The sequence below is a fragment of the Macaca fascicularis genome, chromosome 3 (genome assembly GCF_037993035.2).
Source record: "Macaca fascicularis isolate 582-1 chromosome 3, T2T-MFA8v1.1".
Classification (NCBI taxonomy): domain Eukaryota; kingdom Metazoa; phylum Chordata; class Mammalia; order Primates; family Cercopithecidae; genus Macaca; species Macaca fascicularis.
Window position 1 is genome coordinate 154,269,218 of NC_088377.1, and position 5,645 is coordinate 154,274,862.

Below are 5,645 nucleotides of genomic sequence, written 5' to 3' on the forward strand. Positions count from 1 at the left end.
TTCTGAAGCTACTGAGCCTGCCTCTCCAAATAAAACAGGAAGCATGGTACCCTGCAAAGCACTCTCATTCAGAAATTCTAGATATCTTAGGCACCAAATTCAAGGAGGCAACAGAACACACAGCATTTCCAGTCTGAACTCTGGCAGAAGATACAAAGAGGTGTCTCAAAAAAAATTTTTTTTTTCCCTGAGCCTCTAGGGCTGAGCTTTGGGTATGGTGGCTCTGCTGGGAAAGAGCTTGCTGACGACCCCATGAAGGGGATGGTAGGAGTAGGTCATGGTTCTCTCCACTGTGGAGTTTGGGTCATTTCTCAGGACTTTGTGTGGAATGACCAAGGCCTGAGGATGGAATTCTTCAAAGGTTCAGGGGGTGGGAGTGGTGCCCCCTGACTGTGAAACTGTCATTCATAATGAAGCAGAGTATCTATTCTACCAGTTACTGGATAACATGGAATGAGACGAGTCCTGCATATTAACTAGCATAGCTTCAGAATCCCTACTCTTTCTGAATTGATAAGCCTCACTGAGGACAGAAGGCCATGTGGGGACTGCTCTTAGTGTTTCACAGATGTTGGCCATGCAGCTCCATTGCCAGCTGTGCTGAAACAGCACTACCTACAATGGGTCAAAAAAAGAAAAATCACAAAACAAAATGGTGCATGGTTTGCAAGGGGGCTGCTTACTTCACCCCTGGACTTCACAGCTCTGATCCTATTTTGCACTGCCTGGGTAATAAGCATTTTCCTATGTTTTGGCAAAACTAGAGTGGCAAGCAAGCTCCTGCCTTTGGATTGAAGAGAGATCACATAGTTATGTGGACCACGCCTTGCAATCTAGACCTACCTCCTTACCAGCTGTAAGGCTCTCCCCTCTACCTGCCATGATCCTCCCATCTCCAACATGTTGTGGTGGGGACCAATGACATAAAAAGTCAGTTAAGCTGTTATATTCATTAGTCACTGTCCATGATTCTCTACTCTCGAGTATCTCTCCTGGATGCAAACCTGACTCATAAATAACAAGGGAAAACATCTTTCATGCCAGATTTATGCCACCAGCACGATCTATTCTCCCTACTGAGCCTTGCTTCACTTGTGACTAACATGTTTTGAGACCAGCATGTATTTTGAACCCACGTGGAACAGGTTTAAAAAAAAAAACACATAACATTTTCAGAGATTTACAAACAGTTCTAAATGACAGGAAGGTGACTGAGATGACGAACAGTTAAGAGATTTTGGAAACAGGCTAATCACAAGGCAGGCCTGATATGCTAACACAAGGAATGTATCCTTTATGGTGAAAGTTATAGGGAGTATAGACAGGTTGTTTTGGCAAAACTATGGAAGTTATATTGGAGCAAAATGAGACTTGAGACAGGAGAATAAAAACAGTTAACAAGCTATAACAATAACTAGTGGGAAAAATGGTGAAGGCCTTTATAGGGTAAAGGCAGTAGAAATGGAGATGAGGGATGGTTATATAAGATACTAGGTAGGAGGTGGAATTAGTAGGACTTGGAGACTAATGGGATGTGGGTAATGAGGAAGAGGGAGAGTCAAGGATAAAGCCCAAATTTTTGTTTGAGTAATAAAGCATGAATGGTACCATCCACATGTACATGAATAGAGGGAACTAAGCAATTTGGATGAGGCTCTACCTGATTTGAATTTGAGTTTGAGGAACCTGTGAAATGAGATGTTTAGTACATGACTGAATACATGTACCTGGAGTGCCAGAGATGTCTATGTTGGAGACAGATGTTTGAGAGTAATCAGTGGAACGTGTTATAGCTGAAATCCCAGGTGTGAATGAGATTACTGAAAGCAGGTGATGGAATGAGCAGAGAAGGAATATGAGAAAACCCAAAATATAGGGTAGAGAAAGAAGAGCTGGCAAAACACACTAAGGAATGTCCAGAAAAACAGCAGAAAAAATCAAGAATAGTATTTACAGAAGCCAAAACAAACAAACAAACAAAAAAGAAAATAAAGGAAGTAGTTAATAAATGCTCTAGAGATCAGATGTCTCTTTATTTGGCAATATGGAGGTCACTGGTGATTTAGTAAGAACACTGTCAGGGGAGTGCCGAGTGGAACCAGACTGCTATGGATACAAGATAAAATGGAAGCTGAGAAATTGGAGACTGAGTACAGAATACTCACTTTCAAATAACCTCACTGTAAGCAAAAAATAAAGATCTGATATAAAATTGTGGGAGGATTTCTTTACTACTAAAAGGCCTTGAGAATGTTCATACTGTATTCTGATGGAAAAGTGCCAGTAGAGACCCTGAAGATACCAAATTGATAGGATTACAAAGCAGTTTTTTTTTTTGTTTGTTTTGTTTTTTTTTAAGGAGTTCAGGGTTAAAGCTGAGTTTGATACCCAATTTCTTAGACATAGCTTTGTCATTCTGGTAAAGTTATGCCTCAGTTTCCTCATTCATAAAAGTATATCTACCACAAAAGGTGGGTGGGAGGATTCAACGAAATCAATATACAGAAGTGCTTACCACAGTGCTAGAACCTAGCGAACAATAAGTAATAGTTATTGTCATTTCAAGTTGTTTCATGAGGAAGGGAAGAGAGAAATCCAAAGGTTAGGTGTTGTAAAAAATACCTCTTCTAATTAGGTAGGAAAGAAATAGGAGAGAACGTGTATCAATACACATGGATGTGGATTACAAATTAAAATCCATATCCTGTATTTTCCTTACCAATACCCAAGTGTGTAGAACAAATTGTGTATAAGGACTTTGAAGAATCTAGAAATATAAAATCCCATTAAAATGGCATCTATCTGAAATTCTATGTATAAACAAAAGTATTTGTTTAGTGAAAATTAATTGTGCTATTTGTATTCCAAGTCAAAAGAAAAAGGTTTTTTTTTTTAAAAAAAAAAAAAAAACTTTTTAGAGTGTCATTAACATGCAGTATTAGGTCCAAAGTGTTTGGGGATGAGGAGGATGAATCAAATGACCCATTGCAAGATTAAAATTGCTTTGAAGTCTATAGTTTATATTAAAAATTAATGCAAATTTTGTTTATCAATACATTGGTATGTTTTAATATAAAAATATTTTTAAACTTAGAAAAGTTTACTTGGCATTGAGTGAACACTGCTTGTCTATGCCGTACTCATTTATCCCTTGCACGCTGCTAAAAATCTTTGAGATAAATCAATGTCTTTTAGGCTAGACCAAATAAACACAAAAGCTGACTAAAATTGTCTACTTCTAACTAACTATTTTAAGTTCAAACTTATAAAATATGAGGTCATTATACAAGATGACTAGTCAACTTCAATTTTAAAAATCAGAATGGCTTTTAGGTATTGAATATTTCAAAACAAAAAACCTTACGGTAGGCCCACAGTTTTCAATTTTAAATCAACTTCGGTCTAAGTAATAAAAACAATATTTCCTAATAAACATAAATGTAAATTATCAACAGAATGGTTTCTCAAAACAATTACTGCTTAAACTTCATTGTTTTATATTGTTTCTATGTGTTGTAATTAGTGAATAGGTTAAGACAATATAAAAAAGGAGATACTTGTAGTTTCCCTAGCTTGTCCTTACCTTGCTTACGTTTATAGGCCTGTTTTACTGACCTTACAATTTAGTTGTCACTGATATGCATAGCCAAATTCCTTCTTTGTTCATCAGTCAGACTTTTTCTTTTAATAATTTCCATTTGTGATAAATTTCAATCTGTCTAGATATAATAGTGAGGAAATGAATGATTCAATCTTAATGATATTAGAGTCATGATGGAAATGGACTCAACCCACAAAAAGCCATTTTTTTTGCAACATCAGCTATGTTTTCATTCAAACCAGTTCTGAAACAGTTTTTCCTTCCCTAATCTTAACACTTATTAACTACAAATTTGAGATTTGCTTTCCTTTTACAGATTCTGTAAGTTTTTACTAAATTACTTGCTTAATGAAGATCTTGAAATAATATCCATTTATGTAAAACTAAAGAAAATGTAGTAATTTACAATCAAGTTATTCCAATTTCTCCTTAGGATTCTAAATTTATTCACTCAGCCCAAAATATTTATTAAATGCTTCTCATTATGGACAAGGCACTCTTCTCGGTAACTGTGTACCAGAAATACCAACACGTGTAAGCCTTTGCCTAAAAAGAGGTGACAGTCTAATAGTTTCCAATACAGGAGACATTCAAAAGTACTGACAGATCTAACTCCTTTGAGCATTTACTGTCAAATATATCTAATCACATTCTTAAAATTAAATCATTTTCTTCTGGCATACATTATATTAACTATCATCACTTGTGGGAAAGTAATGTAGAGTATTACTTTAAAAGAGACTAAGCTATAAATTTGAATACATATAAAAAAGCAGTACCCAAGAGTAAATATGTTTAAGTCCAAAATTACAAAATATCCAGTTACAAATAGATTCTAATGAACATTTTACTCACAACGAAAATCTACCCACTAATGCATTAAATATAAGTGCATTTTAATTAAGAATGTAATTTTTTAAAGCATAACTGGTCATAAGAATAATCTTCTGAAATGCATCTTTTCCAAAGAATTTTGAATTTATTAAGAGCAAGATGGAATTCTATGGAAATATAACCCCAAGTAGTCTAGGGAAGAGTTTAGGTAACAGCAAACTAAACATTTTTTAATAAAATGACAGTATAACTGAAAAGTCATGGGGAGAGAAAGAACTTGGCTCCTTATTTATTTTGCAACAGTGTGTACACAATTTTAAAAGATGTTTTTAGAGGCTAGTGGTTTTGTGGTTTTAGCAAGGTATCACACGAGGAAACAAATATTAAAATTATGTTGAAAAATATCTCCAAGTTACCTCTTTCTTTTTAATAGAATGGTAAAGTTTCACCCTAAAAGAATTCCTTTCACTCCAAGCAACTCTTTCTTAAACTTGACAGCCATGGACAAATTAGTCTCATTAATTGTCAGATCTATTTTTTAATCTTTAGGTGAAAGTAACCAATCACTTTATCCTTCTTGTAATATTTGTTTTCTACACCCTTCGTTATTGTTTTTAAAATGTCAGCTTTGTGCTACCATCCCAAAAAGTCATTTATAGTTTTTTTGTTTGTTTGGGTAGGAGAATTCATCAAAGTGGATATTCTATAAATTTTTGGTTAACGAATTGGCTCAAGTCACATTCTTGGCCCAAAGATCATTTTTGGTTTTACTTTCACAGAAAATACATATCAAAAAGTTAGGTTTGTGGCTGTCAAACTGTCAGCTGTTTTTAGAATGTAATTTTTAGTACCACCTTAATACTACCTTATAAAGAATGCAGAATATACTTTTGTATTTGACTTTGTTACAGTGAAGAGATAATGCTTTAGTTAAAGCTAACTCGCTCACAAAGAGCCGAGAAATCTAAAAGGAGATTTTACTTACCATTAACTTTTTTTAAGCTAAAAGCTCACAATTTTAACATTTGGCTTTTCTACTACACTACTGCTGAACAGAACAATAAAAAAAACTATACTGTTTGGACAGTGCTAATATAAATCCTTAACCTATATTGGAAACTTTCAAACGTGAACTCTAAAACATGGGCATTTTTAATGACCACCACTTTTAATATACTATTCAATATTTGCACATTAAATGAAAAATTAA